This window comes from Argopecten irradians, chromosome 13 (assembly GCF_041381155.1).
Source record: "Argopecten irradians isolate NY chromosome 13, Ai_NY, whole genome shotgun sequence".
Taxonomy (NCBI): Eukaryota; Metazoa; Mollusca; class Bivalvia; order Pectinida; family Pectinidae; genus Argopecten; species Argopecten irradians.
In genome coordinates this window covers 36111187-36126891 of record NC_091146.1, presented here as the reverse complement: position 1 = coordinate 36126891, position 15705 = coordinate 36111187, and the positions used below count along the sequence as shown (strand labels likewise).

At 46.3% G+C, this 15705-nt stretch overlaps 1 long non-coding RNA gene across 1 annotated transcript; it reads right to left on the bottom strand.

Annotated features, from left to right (window-relative positions):
* Positions 1–2494: 2494 nt before the first annotated feature.
* LOC138305519 (uncharacterized) lies at positions 2495–15491 on the bottom strand. The gene is made up of 3 exons (XR_011205711.1): positions 15331–15491; positions 10276–10430; positions 2495–2591 (listed from the first exon to the last, which is right to left on the bottom strand). It is a non-coding gene; the product is annotated as an uncharacterized lncRNA (long non-coding RNA).
* Positions 15492–15705: the final 214 nt, after the last annotated feature.

Genomic DNA, 15705 nt, shown 5'->3' with positions numbered 1-15705 from the left:
ATTTCTCAAGAAATAGCGATAACAAACTTCAACTGCCAAAATTAAAGATCTTCTGGCGGCCATCTTGTTTTTCCGATCAGACACAAAATCTGTATGGCACAAATATGGACCCAGGGGACCCTCCATGTGAAGTTTAAACAAAATCCCTGCAGTAGTTTTTAAGAAAAAGTGATAACAAGCATTGTTTACGGACGGACTACGGATGGACCATAGGACCACGGACGCAGGGCGATTTGAATAGCTCAACATCTGATGATGGTTGGCTAAAACACAGAATCGCCGCATGTTTTGGTATCATTATAATACACAAATGATATCTTTTCAAAATTATGGAGAAAATGCCAGTGCAAATCTTAGAGATAACAAATCGAATCGCTGTCGTTGCTAGAAACTAAAAATGAAGCAATTCTTTCATTACTTCAACTGATGAAATTTCCTTTATCTGGTTCCACCCTTCTGGCCCAGGTTGGAGGCATAGCCAGGGTTTATAGAAAATTGATTCATCTTCCCCCCACCCCCTAAGTCCAAATTTGGTAACAATTTGCTCAGTTGTTCATGACTAGTAGTTATTTATAGAATTTTTAGGACAGGAGAATAGAAACAGTATCATAGTATAAAATTCTTAAGCTGACATTTGGTCAGAAGAGATACGAATGGTTAAATTGGAATTTTTTCAGGATACAATTAATCAGTTTTAATATTTTTATCTTGAAGTAAAATAAGAAGCTCAAACTTTTCAATGGTGATAATGGTGTAAAATAAGTAACTTTTGTAACAAAAGAAGAGAAATGAATTGTCTACTCTTGTTTTTGATAAAGAAAAAAATACCATTTGTTAGCGGTTGGACATCTTTAAATAATTTGGTGTTAGAATTACATCAATATTACATATAAATTATTTAATTAATTATTTACTGCCCTAGGAGTGCAGGTGACAATTAACACTATAAATCAATGTTATATACATATTTTTTTCTGATTTATTGACAGTTGTACAGTATCACTGATATCTGTGTATGGTCGACTCTTCTTTTTTTGACTTCTCTGTGTTGTGTTTTCAATACTTGATCAGTTTTTTTTGAATGGTCTTCACACAACATCTCCGCCACACAATTTTCGGTTATTGAGAAGAAGTCGATTGAATGAAAAGTTTACACACGGTGGACAGCGCACAGCGCACGCACGTTGAACGGTGCACAACGAAGGAAGATGCATAATGACAATCACAGGGACCTGGCACGATTTTTTTAAAACTAACACTATACATAAATATATATTATAGTATCAAGGGTATGAACTCGGCAGTCGAGAAAAACGGACCTATTTTTTAAAAACCGTGATTATTTTAATAAATGGTTTCTATACAACATTGACGGATATCTTACCTTAAAGAGAAATAATTTATCTTTCCAATGAGTGCTTGATGAACAAAATTGGCCAAGTATTGACGAAGTTATGGCTTGATGAATCGGGAAATTTACGAAAAAAATGCTAGGTAGACATTTCCCTGTCCGGTCGAAATGTCGTCTCGGCTCTAATGGGTACCTCAAAAAACCAAGCCAAAATCACAAAAATCTACGCTTGTGGTGGTAAACAGTACCCATAACTGTATTCATCCACAATCTCCTTTAGAGGTGACATGACCCGTACTTTGAAGAAACTCCATTTAAACATCGTGTAGCTCACTTACTTTAACCGTCACCGCCATGTTCATTTGTTCTTCGGAACGCTTCTCGAGTTTACACACAAGCACAAACACTACATAATTTGCATAATGTAGTCACGATATGTAAAGTCGAGAAGCGTTCCGAGAGAAAAATGAACATGGCGGTGACGGTTAAAGTAAGTGAGCTACACGATGTTTAAATGGAGTTTCTTCAAATATATATATGTATACTATTGGTTAAAAAATTTTCGTGCAAGGTCCCTGTGATGACAATAGGTCATCCTGAACCTTCGGGTCAGATGACCTAAAAAGGCAATAGCATTCTTCTAATATATCTTTTGAGATTTTCCAAACATTTTAAAGATGCTCCACCACCAACAGAGCAAAAGCGATACTCATCATTTGAACAATAATTGGTGTTTATTTGTGTATATGTCTAATTAACACAAAAAATAAAAATAAAATAATTTAGATTGCTTTTGGTACATGTACAATCACTTTTGTGAAGCTCAAAACTTTTCAATGGTGATAATGGTGTAAAATAAGTAACTTTTGTAACAAAAGAAGAGAAATGAATTGTCTACTCTTTTTTTTTGATAGAGAAAAAATACCATTTGTTTAGGGTGGGGCAATTCTTTAAATAATTTGGTTTTAGAATGACATCAATATTACATATAAATTATTAATTCAATTATTTACTGCCCTAGGAGTGCAAGGTGACAATTAACACTTAAATCAATGTTATATACATATTTCCTGATTTATTGACAGTTTGTATAGTATCACTGATATCTGTATGGTTGACTCTTCTTTTTTGACTTCTCTATGTGTGTTTTTTCATACTTGATAAGTTTTTAATGGTCTTCACACAACTTTCCGCCACACAACTCTCCGCCACACAACTCTCCGCCTCACAAATTTCCACTCTGAAAACAGCAAAACACAACAGACAATTTTATAAAAAAAAAAAAGAAGCATGAAACTCATTACAAACAAATCAGGTTTATTGTATTCCTTGATAATGAAAATCTTCATGTGTTCCTTTCTAGATTCCATGAATTATTAAAGTTTATTGTATTCCTTGATAATGAAAATCTTCATGTACATGTTCCTTTCTAGGTTCCATAAATTATTAAAGTTTATTGTATTCCTTGATAATGAAAATCTTTATTGTGTTACTTTCTAGGTTCCATGAATTATTAAAGTTTAATTGTATTCCTTGATAATGAAAATCTTTATTGTGTTACTTTCTAGGTTTGACCCATCTGATGATTTTTTGAAATTTTTAGTCATTTTGACTCTGTTTGGCCCCGCCCCTCTGCCCCCAGGGGGTCAGTCATGGAAAATTTGTTAATAGGGTTCAAATGGCTATCTCATACTGATAATTTTGACATTTTTTTACTAATTTTACCTATTACAAATGACCAAAAAATGGTCAAAAATGTGTTTTCCCCAATATAAACTATAGTAAACTTAACCCCCTGTCCCCAGGGGGGGAAGCGTGACCCCCAGGGTCATACAATTCACAATTTTTTGTCACGAACCTTTCTATCTATGAAGAGTACACTATGCTTCCATCACATCTGTGAGTAGAGAAGAAGGTTTTTTGAAATTTCAGTCAATTTTTCAACCCCTTTTGGCCCCTCCCACAGCCCCCTGGGAGGTGGGGCACCATATAATTCACAAATAATGATGGCCTTATGCCTTTAGAAGGTTTGTGTCAAAATTTCATTGAAATTGCTTCAGCAGTTTTGCCTCACTTTTGGAGAAGAAGTCGAAAATGTAAATTGTTTACGGGACATATACCACACACAATGGACGACGACGGACAAAAGGCGAGATATAATAGGTCCACTCGAGACTTCGTCTCAGTGTGACCTAAAAACATAAACTACCAGTAACAATGGCACTAAAGTCACTACCACTACATGATACCCGATAACTTTTGTGCAAGAAACTAAGTATCTTCAGTGGTGATGGAACGCAACTCGTAATATTCCTGAAATTGAACATTAGTGAGTGTATCCATCTTTTGAAGTAATTTCCATCACCAATAGAAACAATAGTTTCCTCACAAACATTAGTCGAGGTAATCACATGGAAACTTATATATTCAGTTCCATTTGAAATCAAAAATATATATGACAAGGACATTGCCATCAATAGAGTCCCATGTTCAACTAAAATGTCACCCCCTACATATGTCCCTATCCTGACCCCTCACCCCTACAGACATCCTGACCCCTCACCCCTACAGACGTCCTGATTCCTCACCCCTACAGACGTCCTGACCCTCACCCCATACAGACGTCCCCTGACCCCTCCACCTCACCCCTACAGACGTCCTGATTCCTCACCCCTACAGACGTCCTGACCCCTGACCCCTCACCCCCCTACCCTTAGACGTCCTGACCCCTCACCCCTACAGACGTCCTGACCCTTCCTACAGAGTCCTGACCCCTCACCCCTACAGACGTCCTGATTCCTCACCCCTACAGACGTCCTGACCCCTCACCCCTACAGACGTCCTGATTCCTCACCCCTACAGACGTCCTGACCCCTCACCCCCTACAGACGTCCTGATTCCTCACCCTACAGACAGTCACCCCCTACAGGACGTCCTGACTCCTCACCCCTAACAGACTCCTGAAACCCCCCTGACCCCTACAAACCCTGACCCTCACCCCTACAGTCGTCCTGACCCCTCACCCCATACAGACGTCCGATGACCCCTTACAGACGTCCCTGACCCTACACCCCTCCTGACCCTCCGGATTCCTCACCCCTACAGACGTCCTGACCCCTCACCCGAACCATCACCCCTAGACGTCCTGACCCCTCACTTCTACAGACGTCCTGACTCCTCACCCCTACCCCTAGACGTCCTGACCCCTATCCACTCGACCTGACGCCGATGACCCTGTCCTGACCTCACCCCTACAGACGTCCTGATTCCTCACCCCTACAGACGTCCTGACCCCTCACCCCTACAGACATCCTGACCCCTCACCCCTACAGACGTCCTGACCCCTCACCCCTACAGACGTCCTGACCCCTCACCCCTACAGACGTCCTGACCCCTCACCCCTACAGACGTCCTGACCCCTCACCCCTACCAAGACAATCCTGACCCCTCACCCCTACAGGACGTCCTGACCCCTCACCCCTACAGACGTCCTGACCCCTCACCCCTACAGACGTCCTGACCCCTCACCCCTACAGACGTCCTGACCCCTCACCCCTACAGACGTCCTGACCCCTCACCCCTACAGACGTCCTGACCCCTCACCCCTACAGACAGTCCTGACCCCTCACCCAAACGGGTACAGACGTCACCCATACAGACCCTGATTCCTCACCCCTACAGACGTCCTGACCCCTCACCCCTACAGACGTCCTGACCCCTCACCCCTACAGACGTCCTGATTCCTCACCCCTACAGACGTCCTGACCCCTCACCCCTACAGACGTCCTGACTCCTCACCCCTACAGACGTCCTGACCCCTCACCCCTACAGACGTCCTGACCCCTCACCCCTACAGACGTCCTGACCCCTCACCCCTACAGACGTCCTGACCCCTCACCCCTACAGACGTCCTGACCCCTCACCCCTACAGACGTCCTGACCCCTCACCCCTACAGACGTCCTGACCCCTCACCCCTACAGACGTCCTGACCCTTCACCCCTACAGACGTCCTGACCCCTCACCCCCTACAGACGTCCTGACCACTCACCCCTAGAGACGTCCTGACCCCTCACCCCTACAGACGTCCTGACCCCCTCACCCCTACAGACCCTATTCCTGACCCCCTCAACCCCTACAGACTTCCTGACCCCTCACCCCTACAGACGTCCTGACCCCTCACCCTTACAGACGTCCTGACCCCCACCCCTACAGACGTCCTGACCCTTGACCCCCTACAGACGTCCTGACCCCTCACCCCTACAGACGTCCTGACCCCTCACCCTACAGACGTTCCCTGACCCCCTCACCCCTACAGACGTCCTGACCCCTCACCCCCTACAGACCTGTCCTGACCCCTCACCCCTACAGACGTCCCTGACCCCTCACCCCTAGAGACGTCCTGACCCCTCACCCCTACAGACGTCCTGACCCCTCACCCCTACAGACGTCCTGACCCCTCACCCCTACAGACGTCCTGACCCCTCACCCCTACAGACGTCCTGACCCCTCACCCCTACAGACGTCCTGACCCTCACCCCTACAGACGTCCTGACCCTTCACCCCTACAGACGTCCTGATTCCTCACCCCTACAGACGTCCTGACCCCTCACCCCTACAGACGTCCTGACCCCTCACCCCTACAGACGTCCTGACCCCTCACCCCTACAGACGTCCTGACCCCTCACCCCTACAGACGTCCTGACCCCTCACCCCTACAGACGTCCTGACCCCTCACCCCTACAGACGTCCTGACCCCTAACCCTAAACGTCCCCTAACAGACGTCCTGACCCCTCACCCCTACAGACGTCCTGACCCCTCACCCCTACAGACGTCCTGACCCCTCACCCCTACAGACGTCCTGACCCCTACCGTCACCCCTCACCCCTCGACAGACGAGTCCTGACCCCTCACCCCTACAGACCCATCCTGACCCCTCACCCCTACAGACGTCCTGACCCCTCACCCCTCCATGACCCCTCACCCCTACAGACGTCCTGATACCCCTCACCCCTACAGACGTCCTGACCCCTCACCCCTACAGACGTCCTGACCCTCACCCCTACAGACGTCCTGACCCCTCACCCCTACAGACGTCCTGATTCCTCACCCCTACAGACGTCCTGACCCCTCACCCCTACAGACGTCCTGACCCCTCACCCCTACAGACGTCCTGACCCCTCACCCCTACAGACGTCCTGACCCCTCACCCCTACAGACGTCCTGACCCCTCACCCCTACAGACGTCCTGACCCCTCACCCCTACAGACGTCCTGACCCCTCACCCCTACAGACGTCCTGACTCCTCACCCCTACAGACGTCCTGACCCCTCACCCCTACAGACGTCCTGACCCCTCACCCCTACAGACGTCCTGACCCCTCACCCCTACAGACATCCTGACCCCTGATCCTCACCCCTACAGACCTCTCCCCCTGACCCCTCACCCCTACAGACGTCAGTCCTGACCCCTCACCCCTACAGACGTCCTGACCCCTCACCACTACAGACGTCCTGACCCTTAACCCCTACAGACGTCCTGACCCTACTCCACCTAGAGAATGTCCTGACCCCTCACCCTCCACAGACGTCCTGACCCCTCAACCCTACAGACGTCCTGACCCCTCACCCTACAGACGTCCTGACCCCTCACACCCTACAGACGTCCTGACCCCTCACACCCCTACAGACGTCCTGACCCCTCACTCCTACAGACGTGTCCTGACCCTTCCTGACAGACGTCCTGACCCCTCACCCCTACATGGATCCTCTACTGATTCCTGGCCCTGTCGTCCTGATACATCACCCCTACAGAAATCCTGACCCCTCTACCCTACGACAATCCTGACCCCCTCACCCCCTACAGACGTCCTGACCCCTCACCCCTACAGACATCCTGACCCCTCACCCCTACAGACGTCCTGACCCCTCACCCCTACAGACGTCCTGACCCCTCACCCCTACAGACGTCCTGACCCCTCACCCCTACAGACGTCCTGACCCCTCACCCCTACAGACGTCCTGACCCCCTCACCCCTACAGACGTCCTGACCCCTCACCCCATACAGAGACGTCCTGACCCCTCACCCCTACAGACGTCCTGACCCCTTCACCCCTACAGACGTCCTGACCCTCACCCCTACAGACGTCCTGACCCCTCACCCCCTACAGACGTCCTGACCCCTCACCCCTACAGACGTCCTGACCCCTCACCCCTACAGACGTCCTGACCCCTCACCCCTACAGACGTCCTGACCCCTCACCCCTACAGACGTCCTGACCCCTCACCCCTACAGACGTCCTGACCCCTCACCCCTACAGACGTCCTGACCTTCTCACCCCTACAGACCCTTGACCCCTCTCACTCCACAGAACGTCCTGACCCCTCACCCCTACAGACGTCCTGACATCCTCACCCCTACAGACGTCCTGACCCCTCACCCCTACAGACATCTGACCCCTCACCCCTACAGACGTCCTGACCCCTCACCCCTACAGACGTCCTGACCCCTCACCCCTACAGACGTCCTGACCCCTCACCCCTACAGACGTCCTGACCCCTCACCCCTACAGACGTCCTGACCCCTCACCCCTACAGACGTCCTGACCCCTCACCCCTACAGACGTCCTGACCCCTCACCCCTACAGACGTCCTGACCCCTCACCCCTACAGACGTCCTGACCCCTCACCCCTACAGACGTCCTGACCCCTCACCCCTACAGACGTCCTGACTCCTCACCCCTACAGACGTCCTGACCCCTCACCCCTACAGACGTCCTGACTCCTCACCCCTACAGACGTCCTGACCCCTCACCCCTAGAGACGTCCTGACCCCTCACCCCTAGAGACGTCCTGACCCCTCACCCCTACAGACGTCCTGACCCCTCACCCACTAGAGACGTCCTGACCCCTCACCCTACAGACAGTCCTGACCCCTCACCCCTACAGACGTCCTGACCCCACACTCCCTCAGACGTCCTACCCCTCGTCCTACAGGACTACATCCCTCACCCCTACCTGACGATCACCCCTACACCCTCCTGACCCCTCACCCCTACAGACGTCCTGATTCCTCACCCCCTACAGACGTCCTGACCCCTCACCCTTACAACATCCTCGACCCCTCACCCCAACAGACGTCCTGACCCCTCACACTCTACAGACGTCTCTGACCCCGGACCCCTACAGACGTCCTGACCCCTCACCTATCCCTATACAGAACGTCCTGACCCTTCACCCCTACATCGTCCTGACCCCACCCCTACCACGTCCTTGACCCTCACCCCTACAGACTTCCTGACCCCTCACACCCTACAGACGTCCTGACCCCTCACCCCTACAGACGTCCTGATTCCCTCACCCCTACAGACGTCCTGACCCCTCACCCCTACAGACGTCCTGACTCCTCACCCCTACAGACGTCCTGACCCCTCACCCCTACAGACGTCCTGACCCCTCACCCCTACAGACGTCCTGACCCCTCACCCCTACAGACGTCCTGACCCGTCCCTTCACTCCTCCCCTACAGACGTCCTGACCCTCTCACCCCCTACAGACATGTCCCTGATCCTGACCCCCCTCACCCCTACAGACGTCCTGACCCCTCACCCCTACAGACATCCTGACCCCTCACCCTACAGACGTCCTGACCCCTCACCCCTACAGACGTCCTGACCCCTCACCCCTACAGACGTCCTGACCCCTCCTGACGTCTGACCCCTCACTCCCCTACAGACGTCCTGACCCTCTCACCCCTACAGACGTCCTGACCCCTCACCCCTAGAGACGTCCTGACCCCTCACCCCTAGGATGTCCTGACCCCTAACCACTAGAGATGTCCTGACCCCTCAACCCTTCAGACGTCCTGACCCCTTACTCCTACAGACGTCCTGACCCCTCACCCCTACAGACGTCCTGACCCCTCACCCCTACAGACGTCCTGACCCTCACCCCTACAGACTTCTGACCCCTCACCCCTACAGACGTCCTGACCCCTCACTCCTACAGACATCCTGACCCCTATCTCCGGACATTCCCTCTACGGCCCCTACAGACGATCCTGAAATGTCAGTCCCCTCACCCCTACAGACGTTCCTGACACCCACTCACCCCTACAGACGTCCTGACCCCTCACCCCACAGACGTCCCTGACCCCTACACTGACGTCATGACCCCTCACCACCTACAGTCGTCCTGACCCCCATCCCCTAGACGTCCTGATTCCTCACCCCTACAGACGTCCTGGACCCCTCACCCCTACAGACGTCCTGATTCCTCACCCCTACAGACGTCATGACCCCTCACCCTACAGACGTCATGACCCCTCACCCCTACAGACGTCCTGACCCCACCCCTAGACGTCCTGTCCCTTTCACCCCTACAGACGTCCTGATTCCCTACACCCCTACAGACGTCCTGGTCACCGCCTACGGAGTTCCTGATCCACCCTTCAGACGTCCTGACCCCTCACCCCTACAGACGTCCTGACCCTCACCCCTACAGACGTCCGGACCCCTCACCCCTACAGACGTCCTGACCCCTCACCCCTACAGACGTCTAGGATCCTGACCTCCTTAACCCTACAGACGTCCTGACCCCTCACCCCTAGAGACGTCCTGACCCCTCACCCCTACAGACATCCGGACCCCTCACCCCTAACAGACGTCCTGACCCCTCACCCCTACAGACATCCTGACCCCTCACCCCTACAGACGTCCTGATTCCTCACCCCTACAGACGTCCTGACCCCTCACCCCTACAGACGTCCTGATTCCCCTCGACCCCTACAGACGTCCTGACCCCTCACCCCTACAGACGTCCTGATTCCTCACCCCTACAGACGTCCTGACCCCTCACCCCTACAGACATTCGGACCCCTCACCCCTACAGACGTCCTGACCCTTCACTCCTACAGAAGCCTCTGACCTTTACTCGGCGGGATCCTCTACGGCGGCTCCTATCCGGATACATTGATCCCTGATAGCCATGACAGGCCAAGTGAAGCCAGTCATTACATACATCATGAATGCTAGTGTAAAGGATAACTTGCCGATTGGCTTATTTTGTAGGAAAGGCATCGACTGAAATGAAAAAAAGTACATATTTTCAGTTGTGATGATACTGTTAAATAGACAAATGAATACTTGATTTCATATTTTAATTTGTATACAGGTAATTAAAAAATTGTGTAGGAAATGGATTCTGAGTACTGTAGACTTGGAAATTTACACAAAGAGGAAATTTACGCTAATTACACAAAATTCGCTTGATCACAAACATTTACTCGTGATATTTTGTAACATGCTTAAACTTAATGAAAGAAATAAACCATAAAAGACGGACTAGACTCTAGTCAATATAACAACAACAGATCACCAGAAACCAATTTAAAATGGTGAATACTAATTTGTATTGGTAGACAAAAGACAAAGACAAATTACACCTTCCCAGCTAAGCTTACATCTTATACCTAGAGATGAAACGAAACATTTTAACGACCAGATTTTCAGATTTTATTTCACTCTCAGACATACAACTATGTAACAGGAGGTAACTATACATAATAAAGGGCTCAGTGCATTACAATATGTATTAGCAGTGATAAATCTACGTGCGCATCCCGAGTCCTGGACTCACAGAATTTTAAAAGGACCCATGAAATTTCTGGGAATGAGTATCTATAACACTGTGGGACCCATTGTTTTCACAAAAACCATTGAAAATGACCCACGAAAAATAATCGTAGATTGAACACTGTATTAGTGATGTACATGCTCTTGAAATCAATAGTTTTTCAATATTTTTTCTCAAAAATTATATATTTGTCAAAACAGTTATGTATGTACACAGATATAGTAAATTAGGCCTTTCATTTTGATATAACACTATGATATTTATATAGTGACTTGGTATATTTTCTCTAAATTTTTCACCATTTCATTAATGCATTGAACCAAATAATGGTGTATTCATTTCCACTATCAGTAAAACAGTTTTAACAGCCCAGTTCGTCATGGGTCACTGCACAGCAGCTAAATGCATGGCTGCTTTTAATCAGAATAAAGGAACAATTAATGTAAACTAATGACAAGCAAATTCGTGGAATTTATTATGGGGTAAAGGAAACTGATTGAATAAAGCATAGTTTAAATAATGCATACCTGTAATTACATAATTTGTTACAATTATTGCACAGGGAATGGCAGAAAATGATGTTTTTAGTATATCAAAGGGCCATAACACCGCTACATAATGTCAGCCAAAAGTGGCAATCGAACTTGGCCAAGCCCTTAAGCATTTGACCTTGTTACCAAGTTTGAAGAAAATTGGTTAATATTTATTACAGTTATTGTACAGAAGTGGCAGAAACTGACTTTTTTTTTTTAATTAAGCAAGGGCCATTACTCCGCTAAATAAGGTCTGTTGAAAGTCGGGATCGAACTTGGCCTTAAGGCATTTGACCTTGTTACTAAGTTTGAAGAAAAGCTGTTTACATTTGTTACACTTATTGCACGGAAATTGCAGAAAATGATGTGTTTAGTAATTCAAAGGGCCATAACTCAGCTAATTAAAGGTCCACGATAAAATTTGGCCAAGCCCTTAAGGCATTTAACCTTGTCATCAAGTTTGAAGAAAATCGGTTTACATTTGTTACAGTTATTGCATAGAAACGAAGGTGTTACAGACAGACGGACAGACAGACAGACGGACAAACCCAAATTAATATCCTCCGTTTTGGAGAAAGCAGGGGATAAAAAACAATGAGCCACAAAGCATATCATTATCCCCCGCACCCTGCAGTTGGTATGAACATCCAAATACATGTATCAAGGTCAAAGTAAGAGTTGAAGGATAACTTTAAATATTATGATTTTAAGTAAGTTTCCATGGTAACAGAAAAAAACACTGAAAAGGGATGGTCCACAATATCAAAAGGCACATTAATGGCACTTGTCTGATATATACAGAAAGTTTCAAGGAGCTGGGTTGAACGGTTTTAGAGTTATAGCCCAGAAACAAGAGGAAACGATAATTTGGTAGCCCGAAAAGAATCACGGATGGACGCACAGACGGAACCCAAGTTAATATCCCACACAAACACGTTTCGCTGGGGATAACAATTAAACTGTACAATATAATAATATGTATTCAGACACCAACCTCAAAAATATCGGTCAAGCAGTAATAAAGGAAGATAACTCTAACAAATTTTTATAATTTAAACAGGTGACTTTGATAATGATAACAGTTTATGGGGGTGTTAGAATAGGAAGGGGGGACATATTCAGAGTGATACTAGTTAATTTGACATATTTTTTGGGATATTTTCAAATGCATTCCTTGTAGGGCTGTTACGGGTACCCGAGTATCTGGTTACGGGTCAGGTTGGGGGATGTAACTGGATCGAAAAATGTATACCCGGGTACCCGTCAAAATAGGAAAATTCGTCTGGATGTACGTAAACAAGTCTAGAACTTACATAAAAGTATTACAAAATCCAACTCATTTGTTTTGTTTTCACTCACCAAGGATGACACCTTATCTTTTGACAACATTTTCACATGCAACATTGTTCCAATTTTTATTTCTGTGACTGTCTTTTGATGCAGAACAATCTACTTAACGGACATGTGCACTTAAATAGGTCACACTATAGTCATATCCGATAACACTAGAGACCATCCGAATGAAGACTATGTCACATGACCGGAAGGACTGGTATATGCTAGCCTAGAACGAATATACGTACCCGGCCTACTAATATCTTTCGGCCGGGTACGAATTGGTCCCTATGTGTCGTAGTGGAGCACTGCCTCCGAAAATCACTCGGGCATAGTTTTCTATACTTTTTTGTAGGTTTCCAATTATTTTATGCGTATACATGCATTTACATAATATTTTTGTCCAAAACAAACACAACTACCATTCTTTATATCTACCGTACCGCTCAAAAGACGTCAAGTTCACAATTTGAGGACTTGCCGTATAAATTCCCTTCAGAAAGACCTTCATATGTATTATGTAAAAAAAATAATGCCTCTATGAGAATTTGATATTTTATGTGGTTCAGTTTTATTGCCTAGTAGGTAAGCGATATCAAACAAGTACGATACAAATGCAAACAAACGTTTTATAATGGTTTGCATAATCATTTCTTTGCTCCATTAGCAGTAATAGGCACCAATTGTAGCTCTAAAGACGACACCATTTTCTGTCAAATAGTCTTTTGAGCTACAATATTGCAGCTAATGCTAGCCTACAGACACGCTGGTTAGACTGACACTTTAGTTTACGGCAGCTCATTAGCAATTATGAATGTCCAATAGAAATGAAGTAGACAATTATAATGAAGCTATCTTTACTGAACTCAAATATGATTTCATCGAATCTCCGTCGATCAACCGATCTTCCAAAATTACTAAAATTTGGGTACTGGGGACAAAATTTAGTACCCGTGACAGCCCTAATTCCTTGTGCTTCAATGTTTGTCAGTTTCTGACAAGAATCCACAATAAAAAAAAATTGTCTGCAAGCTAAAATATAAACCAGTTTTATTATAATACCTCACTGGGTCACTTCCGGTTTAGACAGAGTTGAGGTATGTTGGTTGACAAGTCAAATTTGTGTTAATTATATGAAAAATTCAACAAAATCATGGATCTTTCTTATTGCAAGTATAATGGGTCATTAAAAATGGATTGAGTGGTAACTTTCAGTATATGTATGAGTATAATTTGATTAATTACATAACAAAATGAATACACTCTTCTGTTTTAATTTTTAACATTAAACATTAAAAAACATTAAACCCTGTTGATTTTGTTATAATCTTCATTAGGAGATTAATATTAATCGCTGATTAATCCAAGTCAAATTTGACCATAAATTGTCATTTTGTTCTGGTATTTTCACACCACAATATAGCATAAATGAGTAAGGTGACCAAACACAGTAAAGAGGATTTTAGAGGGAGAAAACTATTTGTTGTACTATAAGGGGTCGTGTACCAAATGGGGTTGTTTAACATTACAATGGGGCTATTGTAGGGTAGGTACTGTACTGTAGAAGCCTTTAGGAGACTTTGATACCAAAGGGAAGTAACTCTCTCTGATAAATGTTGAATGAAGTTAGTCCTAGTAGGAAATACTTGTAAAGGAAAAAGCATTGAACCTTTTCATATATGTGTGTATTCAATTGACATTATATATAATGTTAATAGTACAAAACTAGCCCAAGATACTCTGGCCCTGACACCAGACTTTGACAGATAGATGTCTGGTTTAGGGCCAGAGCGCAATAGTACTCGAAAACCAGGAATAAGCCGACACCGTTTGGTACCGGGCCAGGTACTCTCCGATTCAGCCTGACCACCGAGAAGCACCACTAACCTTAGTCTATTCAACAAATGAATATCATATCTACCCAAATATAGCAATCCGTCGATATTAAAAATGATTTGCATACTACGAGAAAATGGCGACGACGACGAGGAAAATTTAAAGTTGAGGAAAAGAAACTACTGTGTTGACACAATAGAACTTGCATGCGTGATGAAATGGATGGCTATGAGTAGATAAATTATTCATTTGTTGAAAAGACCAAGGTAAGTGGCGATTCTCGGTGGTAATATTTTGTAAGTAGTCTGAATCGGAGAGTACCTGGCCCGATACCAAACGGTGTCGGCTTATTCCAGGTTTTCGAGTACTACTGCGCTCTGGCCCTAAACCAGACATCTATCTGTCATAATGATGTCTAAGTCTGGTGTCAGGGCCAGAGTATCTCGGGCTAGTACAAAACTAATATTGAAATTATCACTATATATTTTTAGTGTTCAGTAGTTGTCCGAAGGTCATTGCTCCTGTAACTGTTACTGAAGTTACGATTTAGCGACGTCAGAGTTATAAGCGTTAGGTTAACAGGCGGAAAAGTGACATTTGATGACTGAAACACACAGTAACTTTTACATTATTTGAAACTTACGTCATTTGGCTTTCCTGGTGGTGTTGCTCGAAGGACGTTCCTGGTCGTGAATGTCCTGCGAGGAACAACTGTTCTGTAGATACTTGACAACTTTGTCATTGCCGCCATGTTACTTTCTCTCAGTCGTTTTCCTTATTTGGAAGTTGACACGAGGTCATAACTGTAGTCTTATCGGATTGGTCAGGCTTCTGTGACTTGTGAAGTAAGTTCCCTCGAGGAAAATGCCCGGCTGGACCGGCATGAGAAATGTCGGCTCACGACTGTATAGGCCTACATGTAGATCAAAATCTCGAGACCTTTTCTATCTAATGTCTGTTAAAGTCCAGAGGTTTGTCAACCTTCCTTGTAACAAATGCACACGTGATACAGAATTTT